At 43.2% G+C, this 21124-nt stretch overlaps 1 long non-coding RNA gene across 2 annotated transcripts in view; it reads left to right on the top strand.

Moving 5' to 3' along the window:
• Positions 1 to 21124, top strand: part of LOC135901311 (uncharacterized) — a 454233-nt gene that overhangs the window by 269445 nt on the left and 163664 nt on the right. The gene's annotated exons all lie outside the window — the stretch shown is intronic.

The following is a 21124-nucleotide window of genomic DNA, read 5'->3' as shown; positions in this document are numbered from 1 at the left end:
TATCATACCTAACGGTGCCAGACTTACTGTGTATGATAATTCGCCAGCTATCGCGTCACTGCCTTGCACTAGAGGTGAAACTAGGCTTTTTTCTCTTGCTTTGTGGCCTTCTCCTCCACTGAAACAAGAAGGTTACTCTTTGCTTATGAAAAAGAGACCATAAGAATTTTACGTTCTACCTTTCTTTCTTTTTCTGCACAATAATTGCAATATTACAATTACCACTGCCTGCATCTCAGCCTCTCTCTAGATTCGCAACTTCGTACCCAGTAACGAACATTTGCTGTGCGTCTTGCGTTAACGATCTTAATGACGTTGCCTTACCTCGTGGAGGAAACGAATCATATCAAACTATACAAGTTTTTGAAGATCGGCCGGTAGGAGGATAACCACTGGCACAGTATTGTTTTCAACTCTAGCCATGGCATCCTTATAGAATTACCGAAAGATCGATCAACCAGAACTCCGCGCAGCGCGAAAAGCAACACGCCATGAAAGACGGCAATGTTGCATTTCTACAAACGGGTGCAGGATATGCAGTGCAACTCTGAGATATCCCTTGCGGGCATGCCGCAACAAGTGCTTGCGTTCCCCTATTTCGTTATTGCTTGCTGGATACACTAAAGCCCGAACACTCGCTCCGCAAGGATGGATATTCTAATAGTGACCCTAGGTGACACTTATTTCTAAAAATTCAGCAACGATTCAGTTGCATGCTGACTTTTGTCTTGCCTATAGTAGGCAGCTTAAGCAACTAGATACGTGCAATTGTGTGCGCACTATTGGCTGTTCTTCCTTGAGCATATGCAGATATGCGTCGTAGATCTCTGCGCACACACACCTCTCATCAACATTCTTTCGTCGACAAGCATCTTAGGTCCCTTTCATCATCATGACGCACTAAGCGTCACGCAGACCTACAGGAGAGAAGGCTGCATCATCTACGCGTCATCCACGCGTCATCCGCTTTTGTTGTGGCCTCGATGAATCAAGCAACCTTCACATCATTAATTTAAAGTCCAACATTCGTTGGATATGCATTAATTTCCTCTTTTTTTTCTTTTTTTTGGTGACGTTTGTATCCTTAGCTTTTTCTTTTGTTAAACAATAACCCTTGTGCTCGTTTTTTTCTTCCTTTGTCGCCCAACTTGGAGCGCTTTGTTTATTCACTTCGAGGAACTACTGAGCCATAGGTCAGGTCCAAGGCCGTGTGACCTTTGCAATAGCATACAACTTCATTCTGTTTGCACAATTGTGAGCGGTCCATAGATAATATTCTGTATTCTGAAACCTTCTCTCGCTACTCAGCCTTGCCCTCGTCTTAATTCCTGTGGTTAGAGATAAAGAAATATTTTAAGAGTGACTTTAACACATAAATTGAGCTCCAATGGAATGAAACCGATGAAAACGGATGCTGTCTATCCAGTTTGACAACGTAAACCAAGCAGAAGAGTGGCTAGGGCAACAGGAAGTGCTGGCATTTAGCCTGTGTTGCAATTGGTCATTTCTTTCGTCCAACAACAGGAGTAGCGTGACAGGCTATATCAGCCAGGCTAGTGTTTCCAACTTCTCATCAAAATCCGCATCGTTATGGACACGCTTCAGTGGAAACATTTCTAAACAGACTGCAACATGAATTTCCACCGCGGGGCCCCAGTGGTTATGTCATTTTGTTGCTGAGCGCGGATGTCAAAGGTCACCTCGTAGATTCCGAGCCAAAGCGGCCGCGTTCCGATGGACGAAAATTCAAAACGACCTTGTATGCCGCGCTCTAGATTCATGTCAAAAAGAGCCATGTGGAAAAAATTCATCCCCAGCCCTCACTTACGGGGTCTATCGTAAACTCACTTGAACTCGTGAAGTGCTTACTATCATAAACATGTTAATGCTATCAATTAAACAATAAATAAATAAATAAATAAATAAATAAATAAAAGCATAGATTACATCACACCTAGCGTGTCATCATTTCTCACTTTTGAAACGCTTGAGCCATTGCGCTGCCCTTGATAACAACTAATGTTGGACTGCTAGCCCTAGCCACATTTTATTATGCACGCAGTAAGAGTATTCCAGAATAATCTTTACCCTATGGATTTTTAAACATGTTCGTAAGTCTCGACGCACCATCATTTTTGAACTGCCCGCCTATATATGTATGCAGTTGCCGCTGCTGAGGTTCAAACTCCGGACCAAATTCTCAGTAGAATGCCGCAGCTACTATGCCTCAGCAGTGAGTCGGCACGCTAGATTAAGTCTACACAAAACCGATCTGTCTGTCGCGTGCTCTGTTTGCTTCGCAATAAAGCGGCAAACTTCATTATCAACGGGTTTGCCTATAATGGATGTGTTAGTTTTGGCACTATGTTCTCTTGAATCCGCCTCCGAATAAGCTTTAAGTACTTAAACTTTTTTTCTATCCGTTATAGAAGCCATGAAATGCTGGAACGCCGCTCATTTTGCTCCCAAACAAATATAGCTCTTCTAAAAGGCACTAAATCGATACATGACTGCTCGGGCACTAGGATGACGGATGGGCCGATGAAGCCCCAGGCTTCACGGTTGAAGCTTCGAAAGGTTCAAACGCGACCAACGCCGAAACACAAATTCGTACCAGAGAACGCAAGTTCGGAACACTCATCCAGATTTTCCTGCGGGATAGGAAGAAAACTGCTGTGAGGACAGGAAAACATCGAGGCAGCCGTGTTAAAGTGATGGATGAAAAGGCTCACTCCGGGTGATCAATAAACGCTAAAGTGGCGCAGAAGAGGAGATCGTCTCCAAGCCTATTTACACGATAGTTCATCGTGGCGGCAAGTGCGTTCTCAGCGGGCTCGTTCCACTCGCCAGTAGCAGCGCTGAGACGCAGCCACTATCGGTGTTAGCCAAGTGAAGCAAACGAACGTAGGAAACAAAAATGAAACGACGATACACTTCCGCAAACACAACGTTGCTGCTCTTGTGTATGTTATGTTATGCGCAGATGTGTGTATTTGTGCACCTATATTATATGAACGGGTCGTTGCGAACATGGAGGGAAAGTCACGTCTTGGCAAAATATTTACGCTGTATGCCAGAAAGTTCTGCATGGTCGAAAAGCCATCCCTATCAATCAAGTTCAGGGCACAGGCAAGGCCCACACATTCAAATGCCCCTCGGCTACGTCCGCCTTGTCCATAGGAGGCTTGCGAATTTTCCAAAGTCATCACTCAGCCTTAACAGTCCTCAACTTCGTTTTTCAGGCCTTCGCAAAAAATCATTCACACCGAAGAACAAGAGTTATTTTACGCACTACGTGACTCAACTAAACTAGTATATTATCTAACAGCATTTCCCTTCTAATCCATGCTATCGTGTATCTATCGCATTAGCTTGACGCCTATCGTTTTCGACGCTGTCTCTCGCTGCACAGTTATCGGCTGCTGAGCTTTCATAGCGTCACACTTTAGTGCGCTGCTATCTAACCGCTATCACGCGACGGTCTTTAAAAGAAAAATGTGTCCGACATTTGGTTTCACACCGGTTCCCTGAGTACAGCAGACCAATTCCCTACTGATAATAATAATATTTGGGGCTTTACGTGCCAAAACCACTTTCTGATTATGAGGCACGCCGTAATGGAGCACTTCGGAAATTTTGACCACCTGGGGTTCTTTAACGTGCACCTAAATCTAAGCACACAATTTAGCCCCCATCGAAATGCGGCCGCCGTGGCCGGGTTTCGATCCCGCGACCTCGTGCTCAACAGCCCAACACCAAATTCCCTACTGACTAGACCATAGACGCACGATTACAAATCCCCACATAACACCCTTACCAGCTTCAATCGTATAATCCCACGTTTTCAGACAGCTATGGGTAACTCGGCGTTGCAAGGCAACAATTTGTGATTTGAGTGTTTTCCTGCACGCTGAAAATATTACCAAGGTGGATTACCAACCAGCCTAGCTACAAGTTCCACTATCATAAAAGCTACAAAGCGCGTTCTCCTAGCTCACAAAGAAAGTTAAAGTTTTGCGCTTGAAAAAGAAGCCTACGCAACCGCACTGTAGTGCATTTGAAATTCGAATACGCTGTCCCCGTTTCTACAGTAGTAGCGGGACGAAAAGTGGCAGCGGTTGGAAGTGCTCGTTTAGTGAAGCTTTCTTTGGAGCATCCGAAGGTGCGCGAGGTCACCTAATAGGAAATGCAATTGAACATTGTCCCGCTGTGACGTCAAACACAACTACGCATAAAAAACAGCTACCGAGTCGCTCTTGTAGTTAGGGCATGACACTTCGGAAAGCCTTATCAGCTGTCGAGCTACAAGAACGGTTCTCTAATATGTACAATTAGTTAAGAACCCGAAACAACAAAGCACTCAAGATGACCACTACTAGTGTGTAAACAAAGATGTCTTCAGCAATATAGTGTGCCGCTGGATTGCATGAATGCTAATCGCATTAAGGTCGGCAGTCATCGTAAGATGTGTTCTAGGGGAGTTTTTTTAGGGTTTGTGTTTTTCTTTGTTTCTCAGTTTCCATGACTTCTTTTGTCATCCAGGCTTCCGCCACCTAGGCTAGTAGTTGGAAAGATACAGTGTTCATATGTTTTTCCTTGCAAGTTATCGGTGGGCTGTCTTTTCATACCTTGAAAGCCCCTGCCAACTGCGTTCTGTCACATAAAAGAGCTACAATAATTCTAGCGTTGCCATCAACACCTTGTTGACGATATGATACGATGAAATTTGTGTGTTAAAGCGTCACGATCAGGCAGGTGAAGGCATCATGTAATTGAAAATCGGATACGTGGGGTGCTGCTGGTTGAGAAAAATCGGTAATAAACAAAGAGCACGTAGACGCTAGGTCTTAGTCAATCGCGAAAGGCGAGTAGAATTTTCTTATATTCTTTTATTGATTTCAAATGTTTACGTACAATGGATTCGCATGGAATTGTATATTCGAAGTTTGTAGAAAAACAATTTTTGAATTTAGGATTTTCTTTCTGATAACTACTAACAAATATAATGAAAAGCGTATGAAGGTCACACATTTATTTTTTCAGCAAGTTATACTGCACGAACTATGATTTTCTCCTTTGATTTTAAGGGCAGTGCCCATATTCAAATAAACTTTCTTATGCTAGAGTTGTTCGTAAGACCAGCTGCTAGCGAACTGCTATGTTGGACATAATGTTAATGAAGGTGGCCGACCAAAACCATTTGAGCATTTATGCACAGAAAAGCGTTGTGGCTTCTGCTCCAGGTTCCCAGCATTGGATGTCGTTCTTTCTTTTTTTTTTAGTCTCTGATCCACAAATTGTCATTCACGCTGTGAAAAAGGCACAGTAAAATTTGGCTGTTGAAAGCTGTCACTTTTTCGTAAACTAGCACTCTGCAAGCCTCTTCCGTGTGTTTCAGAACATCCAGATGGCTTCGCTGCTGGCAAAAAAATGATGTGGCCCAGTTGTTGCGCTATTGATTCGATCAGTTTTCTTAGGGTTTGACGAGCAGGCTGGCTCAACTCGCTACAGCCACCCACTGGTTTGACTTATTTATATCTACGGTGAGTAGCAGTTCAGACCGGCGTACCAAATGTACAAGCTTCCAGAATGATATTGATGCACCTACACAACATGGTATGCGAACGGCGGGTGAAACACTGAAGGCTATTTACAGTCTGTATTTACAAACCATGTGTAGCGCTGGCCAGTTTAGCCGACATCTCGAGACATAGGAGCAGTTCGTCTTCTTAGTCGGGGCACCTGCACGCATCGTCCAAAAGCAACAACGCAAAATGCATGTAATAATATAAAGGTGGTTGGTCTATGGTGCATTCTGCAGGAGGGGAGGGGGGAGGAGGGTGTTCCGACCACGTTCATTGCCGAACACTTCATTCGAGCTCGGAGAGCTCGGAAGCTGTCTCAGCTTCGATCTGGGGGCGGGCCTAGATTGCGACAAAATTGCGATCACGTGGCTCATTCGACTATTCTGGGAGCAGCTGAACGTTTGTCCCAGGCAGGTTTGACCTCACTCCTATTCAGAGAAGGCTATGTATCACGTCAAATTTAGTGAGAGTTTAGCAGGAACCAGTCGGACGTGCCATTAGAGGCAGCGTAGTTGATATCTTCATGGCATCACGCAAGAAAATATCAGTGCACTTTTGTGGTCAAATTAAAGGAGGCCACAAATGTCTTGTTGTGTTACACTTTTTTTTCTGCTAGTAGCATTTCTAGAAATATACATAATCGCACAAATGTCGTTCAAAAAGGGAGGACTCCACATGATTTTCTACGTTTCCACATTGGCCTTATTTTTACACAACACTATTAGTACCATGACAGCAGGCTTCTCTATGCGTTCACAAAACACCTACGCTTTATTTACGCCCCCTATAGAATTGCTTTCATTTAAAAGTGTATGCGGTGCCTTACTAACGCTAGTCGAGTGTTAATTCTGCTTCTACCCATGTGCCATACCCTAAATCACGTGGGTTAGTTAGATGGTTAGATGCTCTAATGAAATGTGCTTGTCTTTTTCCTTCGTTTGCCTTACTTCCAATTTTACACCAAGGAATGCGTGTCATCTCCAAGTTGGGTACCAAGAAAAAGATCACAAAGGAAAATGCCTGGCAGGCGTTCAACGCAATATCATCTAAACCACTAAGGAAAGCACGATTATACTCACAAATGTGGCAGAAACATGGAAGCGACAAAATTTTTGTGGCCTCCATAACACGTTCCAGTTTCGCAAGAGGTTGCGAAACCCGAACGTGTTATAGTAGAGCAACGCTTTCCAGCGTATGGTTCCACAACTCGTTTGCAGCACTGCCTGCGGGCTCGCACTTTTTTTCTCAGTAACTTTGGTGCCCTTGTGTCTATCATGTTATAAGTCAGCTCAAGTTTTTCGAACGTCCACACTATAATTTCCCAATAAGCAGCTGCAGCTGAAAGCATGTTTCACGTGACTGGAGAGCAATAAGTTGACGCGCTCCTTCTTCACAGCTGTCACGAAAGCACCACAGGGAGGCGAGGGAAGGCACTGAGGGAAAGGGCTCATGGTCTCAGGGAACGGAGTGAATTACGTGTTTTGAAATTGGAACATAGAATGCAGCGTGAATGATTATATAGCTATTTTCTCAAGGCCGCCAAGCAGTGCTACCTACGCGAATTTTATGTGTGCCTAGCAAATAATTTTGTGTTTGGATTTTTGGTGTCGAGATCAGCACAAAAAATATATTACATAGGCACTCAGGATTTCGAAATCGCGGAATAGTGTGCTGCCCGCTCAGCCGATGTCAATGTCTCAAAACACTTCATTGAAATGAACCCTGAAAAATTGTTTAGATTGAGTGCTTTCTGAGAAAGTGTTCTCAGGGGTGTCAGTATTGTTTATTCTGCCTGCATTCATTACCACACAATAGGCACCGTCTAAATCTTTTTTTTTTCTTGTCTTCGTCCCCTTGAGGCCGAGAGGGTGTGAAATTATATTTTTAGAAGTATGATACTTCACATTATATCATCGCTTTTGAATCAATATCATCTCTCAACCCGCGGTATTTTAAACTGTTGTTTGTGACAGAACTCTCTGATGTTTCCAAGTGCGACGTAATTAACAGAACTATATATAGCTAATACACTGCCCGCTACCTGAAATGTTTGGTTGAATCAAAATTTGAAAGACAGCAACCAACTAGTCCAATTATTTCTATTCAAAAATGAACTTTTATGAGTAACATTGGAGTGGGTTTTTTTCGTTTCACTGTGCTTTTGGTTTTGACAATATAGAGTTTTAGAATAGTTCACAAGCAGCCGCAAACAGCTTACGTGCGTAAGGGAATAGCGTCGTCCTCAGGGCGAATGGCTATGTAGGCTACTTGGGGCCTGTGATTTAAGTTAAATTTGTTATTCACGTACGTTATTTGTTTTAAGAAATGGAAATGTGTCACTCATACGTGACTTTCTAGCTAATAAGCATGAAGTTGTGTTTTTCAGAGTCGACCTTCTCGTGCAGTCACGCGTCCTGCTCAACAACTTCCACGTACGAGACGCGCATGCGTACGGTTGTCGGTAGCAATTATTTTTCTGCACATGATCAATTTTGCTGAGGCGCTTGTTTGTAAGTTGTGTGTGCATAAATTCGTACCCTCTCTGCTATGGCGCAATGCTGGTCTCCTCTTCAGACAAACAATTACAAAAATAGCGCTGAAAGAAGAGGCACAGAAAGAAACAAGCTCTGCTCAACATAAATGGAACATGCGCAAATGTCAGCCTGTGGCTCTAGACAGCTGGAAGGACAAAACGAAAAGGACTACCCTTTTGAACATCAGTTACAAGCATACACTTCTGGCAGAGTTACCAGGATAGAGGACGCTGGGGCCAGACAGTGTGAAAACACTGCTGGAACGGCGCTTCCTCGCAACAAGCCCCCTTAACTACAACTTTAGTTCTGAGATGTATTTTGTCATACGTAATAACTTTACATTCCGAATTTCAGTTCCCGGCAATGAAGCCGATTATTAAAATACGCAAAATATTCCGCCCGATAAATGAATACGAAACATTTGTGCACACTTGCTAAAAACAACAGAACATTTATCTTGCTTGATCATGCGATGCAAGCCCCCTGTAGTGTAGGACATTCGTATTTGCAACCGACCGAAAGAAGCGCTCGTGTTTGCTCTGCTATATAAGGTTGTTCACTTTACACTTTGCCGCGCTAAACATCAGGTTTCACAAACATTCACCGACGATTACTGTACTCCCTAATGCGAGCTCAATACGGGTTTTCATTTCGTGGTATATTGGCGGGCGAGGACAATTTGTCTCGTGCGGCACGCTCCAAACGTGGCGAAGTGTGGTGCGACTGCCTCGATAATTGGGAGATCGCGACAGGCAGCGCGTGGGTGACGCGCGGGCGCGATTCCCAGCAGCCGCCGCAGACAGACCTCCGCTCATGCAGCGCTTTGTTTGCATACAGACGACGCGCGCTACTCTGGCGCCATCTCGTAGCCATCGTCGCCGCAAAGCCCGTCTTGCGCGGTACTACGCTTTTCTTCGCACGCTTTCGCCATACCCTCCTCCTCCGTTTTCAGCCTCATGGTACCACTGCACCCTCCTCCTCCACTTTCCTCCTCACGCGCTCTTCGCTATCGCAGGCTTTCATCTCCCGCTGCGCTCCGTGTTCGCTTTCATCAATCGCTGTGTTCATTCGCTCGGTTACGAGGGACAACGCCGACGCTCGCCGCTGGAACTGGCGCCTAAGAGACGTGCTCGAAAAAAAATAAGCTTTGCTTCGCAAACAACACATATTAAGGTAATCAGGATGTAAGAGCCTTCTGGGCTGAGGTCCTCCGCCAAACAGCATTCCACAGGGACACCATTTTCGCACTGCCTGAAGAAGCTGCACAAAAGAGCTGCACAAGACAGGTTCAGTGCGGCGGGAGAACAATAAAATAATTAAGAAATGAAAAAAAAAGGTTTTATCTTAGCCCTTACCAAGAACCAAACCAATGACGATTGGAACTGTTGGCCGTGGCGCACGCTGTCTCTCGAAAATACATGCAACAAGGATGGTCGCTCACAGAGCAAAATGCGATGCCGCATAGCTGAACGGTCGCCAGGGAAAAGAAACACTCTCCGTTTACCTCTTTTACTTCTTACAGTATCACGACAGCACGCACGTTCTGTATGCATCACGGGAAAATGCAGTGAAACTAAGAATTTCGAAGAACCAGTCATCATACTCGTATGCGAGTATATTATAGAGGCAGCGTAGGAGGCCTGTGTGCGCCGGAGCGTGGCTGCATAACAAGTCTGAAAATGTTTTATGCCCCGGGCTGAGAGCACGATGCGCGCGCATAGAGGCATATGAGAAAAACAAATGTTAACCAAAGAAACATCTCTTTTCCCGGAAGCGCCCCTAGGCACATCTATTCTTCCTTTATTATGTTTAAAGACCAGCTCAGAGCGTTTTTGGACGAAAAACGTAGAAGCAATGCGCTACTTGATGCGGTACCAGTATGCTTTTATACCCCGGAAGGCTGCGTGTTTTTTTTTATGCAGATTATTATTTGCTTTAGTAAGCCTCCGTTGTAATGGTTTCTTTATTTCCAGTTGTTATTTCGAGTTTGATCAACTTCCCTGCCCTTTCCTGTGTCACTCCCAGCAACCCCCTTCAGCAAGACCGATGCGTGTCGAAAAAAAGGACTGGGTCTGTAGTACACGAACACCTTTCACAGAAAACGAAGTGTAGCCGGTCCTAAAAGTTTACGGGACAGGATATGCGAGAAAGTCCAATTTTTGCGAAGCCCGAGCACATATAACCTCCATTTCCGAAGCAGGCCGCATTACTACATGTCAACTACACACATAGTGAGCTATTCGATTGGAGGCGACCTGTCTTAAGATAGAAGCAACTTATATAAGCGCGACTCGTGCCCCCACCCTCAATATTTTAGCGTCTGCTGTACATTTGAAGATTGAGATAAAAAGAAAACAAAGCTTTATTTATCTCCGTATAATCACTGCTTCACCCCTGACAAAGGCTACTACTGAAGCTAAGTGAACGGAAATTGCCAGAATCAAGCTGTAACGAAGTTAGTTTGCATCTTTCCCTGAAACATTCAGAGCGAAAAAGATTCGACCGACCAAATACTGAGTTAGGTGAATGTGCTGTCAGGCTCCTTCGAAAGATCCAAAAGTGTTCTGTTAGAGGAGCACAGTGTTTTCTTCCAGTTGCTGGTACAATCGTCGTTGCTTTTCTTTTCTTTCTTCCTCTCTTTTTTTTAAAGCTGAGTGCTGAATACTTGCAGAATTCTCAACTACCGCTCTAGTTATGCCTAAATGTTGTGTCTGAACCAAAAAATTACGGTGGAATTAATCTCACAATGGCTGTCGACACTAATGAGTTTATCAGTGAACCAATATAGCGACATAACGTATTGCCACCGTCGAAACGAGTTATGCACGAGACCTGTGCTGCAGCGGGATTACCCTTTCGCGTTTCCCTAAGAACACTCGTCGCCATCTGGCGGCGCCGCCGCGAAGCCTGCGCGTGGCGTTCGAAATGCATAAGGCGCGGGTGCGGGGCGAACGCTGAGAAACGCGTCAACGCGGCAACCCGGGTTCTTCTCTCGCGCTTCCTTCTGGACACGCTGCGCCGTCCAGTGGCAATGTTGAGAAGCCCGCGCGCGGCCTCCAAGACACGAAGTGGGGCACGCCGGCGCCTACGAACGCTGAGAATAGTGCCCTTGCTTGCTGCACACATAATGACTGAAATTGGCGAGAGGTCCATCACTGAGGAGCGGGACATAGCCAGTAGATTCATGGCACAGCTCATTAACGCCTTGGCGTGAAAGGCCTTCATTAAAAACTGCACATGCCCATGCATTTGTGGCGGAGTCGGCTAAAGCGTGGGGTTGCTGTCCTTGAGGAACCCTTGTGGAACCCTTGTGACGCACGTTCACTTCCCCTCAGTGTCGTAGAAATTTAAGGAATCTTTTTTTCGTCATTGTAGAGTGGCACACACCTAGCTAGTCAAGATGGCGTCAAATGCTTTCACTGAAGAGCGGCACACACCTACTTGCCCATCAAAGAGGTTCATTGAAGACCAGCACAGACCGAGTCCCACGTACCCAGGGCTCCAAATCAGCGTCAAAAAGTTTCCGTGAACAACGGTACATACTCAGTCCCGCATCACCCATGTCCGCATGAAAGAGGTTCGTTTTCTCCCTTTAATCCCTTTCTGCAATCAAAACTGCTCTCTGTGACCTATACTGATCGCATAGTTGGTTTCGAACCCTGTTCCTTAGGCGCAACAGCCTGAAGTGCTACCCATTCGACCGCGAACTACCCAGTACCCTAGGTAAACAGAAAAGTCACATACATACATACATACATACATACATACATACATACATACATACATACATACATACATACATACATACATACATACATACATACATACATACATACATACATACATACATACACACACACACATACATACATACATACATACATACATACATACATACATACATACATACATACATACATACATACATACATACATACATACATACATACATACATACATACATACATACATACATACATACATACATACATACATACATACATACATACATACATACATACATACATACATACATACATACATACATACATACATACATACATACATACATACATACATACATACATACATACATACATACATACATACATACATACATACATACATACATACATACATACATACATACATACATACATACATACATACTGACACGCATACTTGTTTTTTTCTTTCTCCGCTGACGGATTTTCACCGGCTAACAGATGTTATGCTTAATGGCTTGACGCAGTACACGCCTGTATGTAGGGGAATATTTACTTTCTCCCTCTTTTGCTCTCTCAATTGCCCTTTCCCCCACTCCCAGTGTAGGGTAGGAAACCAGGTGCTCGTCTGGTTGACCTCCCTGCCTTTCCTGTCTTTGCTCTCTCTCTCTTTCTCTCTCTCGAATGTTATCGATATAGTTCTATGCGCTGTCTGTTGTCACCTAACCCTATGGAATCTGATTGTATGTACGATGCGAATGCTGGTGTACTTTATGGAAGGCACGCGGGCACCAGCGGCTACGCCGGAACTCTCGGCGAGTCATGTATAGAAACCGAAGCCCTTCACCCACTGATTAGATTTCGACGATCGCCGACTATGCTCGCCGCTACCGTTACGCTTCGAGTGTCACTTGCTTTTGTGGAGCACAGGTTCGACCAATAAAAAGGTAGTTGCGCGATTCGCAGTTTTGCTATGCTGTGTTCTTCACCATCACTACAACGTTGCATACATACATACATACATACATACATACATACATACATACATACATACATACATACATACATACATACGTACATACATACATACATACATACATACATACATACATACATACATACATACATACATACATACATACATACATACATACATACATACATACATACATACATACATACATACATACATACATACATACATACATACATACATACATACATACATACATACATACATACATACATACATACATACATACATACATACATACATACATACATACATACATACATACATACATACATACATACATACATACATACATACATACATACATACATACATACATACATACATACATACATACATACATACATACATACATACATACATACATACATACATACATACATACATACATACATACATACATACATACATACATACATACATACATACATACATACATACATACATACATACATACATACATACATACATACATACATACATACATAGTCCCAGCAAAGGGCGTGACGCACCCTAAGAATGCTTGCGCATTACGACGGAATAATTGCAAGACGTTATCGATTTTTGTGTTCCTTTGAGAGACAAAGGAAAAATGCCTGTTCTTATGAACGTAACCAGCATTCCTATTGCACATTTTTGGCGCCATGTTCCTCGCGTACAGTTGGAACTTCATGTTGTTTGTGTCAGCTAAGTCGAATTGTCTCGTCTCCTGCGACATCAGTCAACGGAGTTTGAAGGCAGACATCCGGATTTAAGTAACGTAAGTGCTTAACTAGGTTACGAGCACCACACACCGTCTGTAGCAGTTACTTAATCTTTCTTGATGGGTTCAGCAATGACATGCGTCATTTTTTCTTTGTGCAGTAGCCAGAAACTGGGAGGGCGGCAATAAGTTGGCGAGAAAGTATTTTGCATCACTCTTCAGCGAAACCCCTCGGGATCAATTTCGCGCTGTGCATAAATAATGTAACAGGCAGAAAAACCAATTACACGCAATAACAATGCTTAGCTGCCTTCTGACTGTGAAATTGGGAACCGTAACGAATGAGGCGAAAGTGTTAGTAAGCAAATCTAAAATTATCACATTACCAAATAAATTATATTGTATTTCAACCGCGGGATCTGATGTGTACCGTTGCGGTGACATTGAGAAAGTTCGGTGCAATTGATAAGCGCTGACATGGGCCTCTATGATATGAGGTGTCGAGCAACGCACCGCGTAAGTCATTTTAAAGGTGTTTTCGAAGCCAGCTAAGTCGAACCACGCGGTGTTTTACAAGCGGCGGAATCAGCTTTACGGTGTAGGTTGCCATTCCCACGTGGCAGGTCCAGGTTGTAAGACTTGCTGTTGTGACGTTTCTTCACTGCGCAACGTATTTGTTTTGAAAACAACATCGTTACACATCAGTTGCAGCATGACAACGTGGGATAAATGAACGTACGTTTAGCTACGTTGTTCCTCTTGATCGCAAGAGTTCCATTGCCTCCTCCTCGAGGTAAAAAAACGTTTCTTTTTTATCGCATGTTGTTTTTGAATTCGTGTCGAGATATCTAAGTTGATTTTGCTACGGTGTGTACATGATTGCCTTATTAGCGCAATACACGACGACACAAGTGAGAAGAATGTCAAGACAAGGGCTAAATCCTAAGTAAAGTATATTCTCGACGAAAGCATCTTTTATACCGCCGACACACACAAAAAAACGAAAGACAAAGTACACCACTGCGCAAGCACACTTAAGTTACCAAATTTCATTACACTGCCGGGCTTTTGGAAAACAAGAAAGAAACATGCGCAAACGCAAAATCACAAACATGTCACGGCTCATGCACCAGCACAGAGGCACTGGCAGAATCAGGTTCAGATTGGAAGCGACTTATTGAGGAATTTTACTTCACGTTCAATAGGTCTATCGAGGGTTGGCAACACACATTGGGTATTTTTTTTTCTATATGTAGAAAGCTTCAACAATTTTCCCAGTGTTTTAATAGCACTGAGGTGTCCTGCAATAGCGGCTCCGCGTCCGCATTCACGGCAGTCAAGAGCAAGGGGGCACCTCGAGCGAGCTGTGGTGCTCCCTAAGCCTAATATTTCTCTAGTGACCAGTCTGCCCAATGCATTTGCGTTCATATGATAAGGACATATGGCAAACAACGCCACAAACACATAAAACATAATATATTCTGTGTCTGTAGGTACACTGGGGCTGTTTTGGCATCCTCTTCCCGTACTGGCGCTTGTGCAGAGTTGGGCCAGTAGTTCATAGCTTGTCATTACATCTACTATGCCTCTATGGGGATTTTTTGTTTGTTTTTTAAGCGGATGCGAAAGCCCGCGAACGCACGGTATTACCGCGTTCAGCTTGCTGTCCCCCACACTTTCCTCTGGCACAAACTTCGCTCCTGCCTTGGCAGCGTTAAGGTACTTTTCACGCTGGCTGATGCGATCGCCGCTATTAATGCAACGTACAAGCTTTCCCAAATTTCAGTTCTTGTAAGTATCTGACGATTCAGATGCCTTATTGAGTTTTCTTTTTTTTCAAGTTCAAGTTTATTGTTATGACATGTACAAAAAACGGGCTTACATATTATATACAACATCAGGAGGTCCCAGAGTGAGAAACTGCCTACAAGTCTGCAAAAATTCCGCACTTCTAATGCTAATTGAAGAGTTTTTCGTATTGGATTCGAAAATCCGCAATTCATAATTGCCACGTATTCATTTATTACGAATATGTAAGGGATAACAACGCTTATCGGAGTCCCAAGGGAGACGAAACCGTGGAAATGAGCACTGCTGTCAATGATTCTGATCAGCGGAGCTATGATTGTTACGCAGGGGTTTCAGTTCATCAGAAAGAAACATTCTTTATTTATTACTCGAGGAATATTCGAAACGCATTTGATATTAGATAGGATTCGACTGGCTTGTAGCACTATTGGATTCGCATTTGATTCGGTCTCCTAAAATCCCTATTCGCACAACTCTAGAATCCCTCAATTTTAGGCAGCTCTCAGGTGAATTTGCTGTCTCGATATGAGCACAACAATGTACCATTTGGCCATTCGCATAGCGTTTCCATCCGACCCTTTAAAACCAGGTGCATTGCTGTAGTATCATGCTTCTCTCCTTGAACAAACTCAACAACCTAATTCACGCCTGTATCCCGTACGAGACGCTCCTCTTCTTTTTCGTTTTCTTCACTACTGCCGTTGTCATGGTGCATCAAATAATTTATAACAGTTGTCTCTCGTTTACACACTGGTAAATTTACCGTACGTTCATTTTCAAATTACAACATATGCATTTAAATATGTTTGTTGATAAAACATTTAGATAATGTCAATGAGCCACATTTTCCCCCAAGCCTCCAAGGGAACTGACGTTTCACTGTGTTTGTAATGTGAATATTCAATAATCTGTCCAATATTAAGACTTCGTTTTTATCTAATATTCGTATTCCATTCGATTAGAAAATTACAATTCGAATGCCTCTAGTATGGCAACACGATGGAAAAATGTTAGCGTTGTGGCTCGTGTGTATAAATATATATAAAGTACACTACCTTTAGTCCCGGGTTCTTTGTTCTTTCTTCTTATGGAGGAGAGGGCGGGAGATGGGACTGTTCTTACTGAGTGTGAAGATGGTAAATGAAATGAATTGAAACTGAAAAATGACTCCTCCTAGCACATTTTTTCGATGAAGGCTTCCGTCCCGATGCGAACACGCCCCACAGCTGCAGCGCGGTGACATCGTTGTCACTCGCATATACGAGGTGATCATTTTCAAGTTTCCCGAAGTTTTGAAAAATCGCCTGTTGCAGATAGCATAATTGCAGTCCTCGAATTGGATTATTCCAAGAGGCGGGCATTATTAGCTCTAGAAATTTAAACTCATGATATTATACTAATTAACGAAAGTTTACTAACTTTATAATTATTTAGTGGACGGCAAACATTTTAATTTACTAATTGTAGCTAGTGAGTTTTCAAGCTGCATCCACTCAAAATGAATCTCCAGAATGACATTAGTTTCGATATAATTCCTAAAATATGGGATGAAGTATACATTGGCCTTCCAGTTAACGCAACAAAGCCTTTTCCTAAAAAAGTAAGTGGAACGAAAGTGCATTTTTACGGTGAGCTTGATGGCGGATATCTCCAAACTGGTGTCATTTTCGAAATTCATTACAAGCAGATGGGCGTTGCAGGCTCACCGGCTACCATTGGTAAATTACAATGTGTGCCGTAAGGTAATTACTTAGGCAGGTAATTAATTAATTTATTTATAGTCAGTTGGTTATACGTTTCCATTTCTCCTGAAGGTAATGTCGGCCTCTCTGGGTAATGCAGCCCAAGCACTAGATCTATTTTATCTCCGACAGGTGCTTTTCTAAAATTTGGGAAAAGATAAAAAATAATTACCCCGCATAGAAAAGGGTATTCGACATCTGGCGAAGCCGGATATATGCAACGGATTCCTACCATACCGTTCGGTAGGAAGCAGGGCTGTCTACGCGGATTCTCGGCAAATGGTTGTAACTGATACCTGAACCAACTATTACATGGATAGTCAGCGTGCTTTGGGAAGGCGCTTGTTTCTTCAACGTGGTTTCCTCCAAGTTAGTAAATTCACTCTAACCTTCGACAGACTGAACGCTTGTACATCTTTTTGCATGCATGCTGTGAACTTTTCTTTTCGCCTCCTCTCGCTTTTCCCTTCCCTTTCCCCTATCCCTTTTTCCTTGTACAGGGTAGGCAACCGGGTTCAGCCTGGTTGACGTCCTTCCATTTCTCTTGTAACCTCTCTCTCTATCTCTCTCTCTCTTTCTCTTTCTCTCTATCTATCTATCTTATCTTATCTATCCATCTATCTGCCTATCTATCTCCCTCTCGATTTTTCATCGGCATCTCGTTGGTAGCGGAATGCTAATGAACATACAGATTGACGTGCACCATAAGGTGCATCTTAATCACCATCCGACAAAAAATTGTCTTGAACAGTCCGGTACAACGTTTCTCGTCGCCCAAGCTGACTTTCTGACGTTTAATTTGTTTCATGAATCAGTAAGTTTTATTTTCTAGCTTCCCAACTCTTGCCTATCAGACAATACGCACTCCAAGCTCCAAAATTTGGCCATATGCAGCTGTATGCCGTACATGTGCCTGAAACGACGCGCTGCATAAACACTGAATAACGGTACTGTTCTCGCGCTAGCGCTTACATACTGCTATGATGGTCTCACGACATAACAAAATGCTTTACGTAAATTTAAGCCAATCAGATTTCTGCCATGCTAATATTACATTTTTTTATTGTCTTTTGCGCTCATTCAGGAAACACGAAACGAGCTGTCAGGTGCTTCTCAACACGTGCGAATTCTAAACTTCGTTGCCGTTCGTGCTGATTGTCCTCCCAAAGCAGAAGGCAAATCAGCGTCGTGCATAACAACAAAAGATAAGGAATGAAGCAATTTCGTAAAGCCCGCGCCACGCCTAAGCATTACTTGTCTCTTTCTTCACGACGATGACCTAGTAGATGCGGGATGCAATGACACTAGCCTCGCAATTTACAATATTAATAACTTTTGAAGAAAAACGGCCGTGGTATTAAGTGGTCTATTTATTTCGTCCAGCATTATTCCTTGTTTTATGCGAAGCATATTACGAGGGCTCAACCCAGCTCCTCAGGCGCGGCGGTGACCATGAAATCACGTGACACCGTGACGTCACGACAGAGGAGAAGTGGCTTTGGCTCAACTCTTGCAAGACGGGCTGGGTGGGAATCGAACCAGGGTCTCCGGAGTGTGGGACGGAGACGCTACCACTGAGCCACGAGTACAACGCTTCAAAGCGGTACAAAAGCGCCTCTAGTGAATGCGGTGTTGCCTTAGAAACGCGCTGTTTCTAAGGCGTGCGTCTCTTGCTCAGGCGCACATTTCGTTGCCGCGCCGAACGCTGCTTTGCTCGACGCTCACCGCGTCCAATGCGGGGCGCGTAGTCGCTGCCCTGTAGCCCATTGTCTTACACCCCTTGGCGGGTCGACGGGAACGCTGTCGCGTTCCACTCTTGAAGGCGAAGAAGTAATGCATGAGTTGTTTCTTCGTCTAGCCGAACCAAATATAGCCAAGCAACAGCAGTTCACCAGGCTAAACAGTGGTTCAACAACTAAAATAAAGGCTAGTATGCTTCGCATCCTGGGCTTAACCTTACCTAAGCCACAGCCATTTTTTTCCATCTGCAATCAAGAATACTTGCCCTTTTACTCTAGCCGCAAAAAAGGGCCAGTCCGAAAAACTTGCGCAGTGAATTTGGCGTAGTCCTTTTTGGCGTAGTCCTATTTAAATGTATATAAAAGGAGAATTCTTTCTCCTTTTACACCTTTCTTTTTCACACCTTTCTTTTTCGGCAACTACTGCACCAAATGTGGCGAGGTTTGTTACATTTAAAAAAAAAGAACTTAAGATCTAGTGATTCTTGGTGCATTATTTTTTATTTAGGTCATCAATATTTATTAAAAAGTGGCAAACCGAAAATTTTCAGGAACTTGATCTATCAAGTTTACAACTCTGTTACTCAGCAATAAAAATTATATTACACCTATGTGAGTTGCATGTGATAGTACACCTTAAGTGGAAAAAATTTATATGTTACACATGAATCTCAAAAGAAAAAATTAGCAATATGGAAACACAGCTTTGCAGAACCCTTGTACACAAAGCAACGAATTCACGTAAGATATAAAATGACGTATGAAATTTGTCCGCTTTGAATGGTCTAGTGGATGCCGTTTACAGAACTGTCATATCTGTTTTAATGCTGAGCTATTGATTTGTAAACATCGTGCTTCTATTTCTTTCGAACTTCCGAATTTTTGGAAATCTTTCCAACAGGATTTTTGGAACTCCACTTCCAACAGTCACTAGCATTTAACTTTCTCCCTCAAATTCAGCCAATTTCATTAAGATCGGTCTAGGGGTTATCTCATGAAAATGTTTCTTGCGTTTTACATGCATATGGTTTCATCATATATTTATCGATAAAGTTCGCTACAACTGCAACAGCGCGTCAAATACATTAGAGAAAGTACGTCTTAACACGCCACTAAATAGTGTCACACCTGCCTCTCCGCCCTGACTACTTCGTCGCAACACCAATGACTTCCGTCTATTAAATATTAGCGCAAGAAGCCTTCACAATAAATTTTCCGACTTCATCTCTCTAGTAACTGCTCATTCCCCCCATATTATAGGCACTACGGAAACATGGCTACATGACGGCATATACGACTCCGAAGTTGCGTTAAATGGATACACGTTGGTAAGAGTTGACAGACCAAATGGTAGAGGCGGCGCTGTCTCCCTCTATATACAACCCCACCTGAATTTTTGAGTTCTCAAAACCCCATGTGCAATTTAATTGCTTTTGTACAAAATTCATTTGGAAAGGTCATCCGCACTAATTGGAATGTTCTACTGGCCTCCCGGCTCTTGTGATGATCAGTTCAGTTTTCTTAGTAACATCTTGCTTGACTTGAAATCATCAAATGTAACACTTATGGGCGATTTTAATGCATTAGGCATTAACTGGCCCCCTCACCTCATTACCGGCTACGACGTCTCTATCTCAAGAAAACAATTGCGTCTTTCCCTATCACTCGGGCTTAAACAAATTGTCCACGAGAACACCAGGGAAACGGCTGTCCTATATTTAGCTTTCCTTAGCTCAAGTCTTTTCGAGAGTGGCTTCCAGCGCTGCGTTACTGACGAGATTTTTCACCACAAAGCCGTACTGTTCTCAGTTTGCTGTACTGTTCCCAAACCGCGGATTGAGTACTGCACATTTCGTGATTTTAGCCACGCCAATGATGCTGCAATTACCGACACACTTAGCGAATCGTTCGAGAAGTTTCATGAATTATCTTTGATCAGCGATGTTAATGTTGGCGTAAGGTTTTTTGGGCATATTGTTGAAACATGTATTAATCAGTTTGTTCCCTTGAAAGCGAAAAAGAAAAATATCAATTCACCATAGCTGACAAGAAAACTACTGCATTTATCGCGTCGTGTCTCGAGATTGCGCAAGTCTAAAAGAAATGGTAATCCTGTAAAAATGGCAAAGTTCGATGAGGCCAAGGATGAACTTCGCCAGAAACTGATATCTGCCAACGATTTCTACCATGCTGTTACTTTGCCAAAATTTATGAAAACAAGCCCTCTTATGTTCTGGAAATCGATATATAGTGC

Source organism: Dermacentor albipictus, chromosome 3 (assembly GCF_038994185.2).
Source record: "Dermacentor albipictus isolate Rhodes 1998 colony chromosome 3, USDA_Dalb.pri_finalv2, whole genome shotgun sequence".
NCBI classification, from domain to species: domain Eukaryota; kingdom Metazoa; phylum Arthropoda; class Arachnida; order Ixodida; family Ixodidae; genus Dermacentor; species Dermacentor albipictus.
The sequence above is the reverse complement of the archived record's forward strand: the minus strand, read 5'-3'. Positions and strand labels throughout refer to the sequence as shown.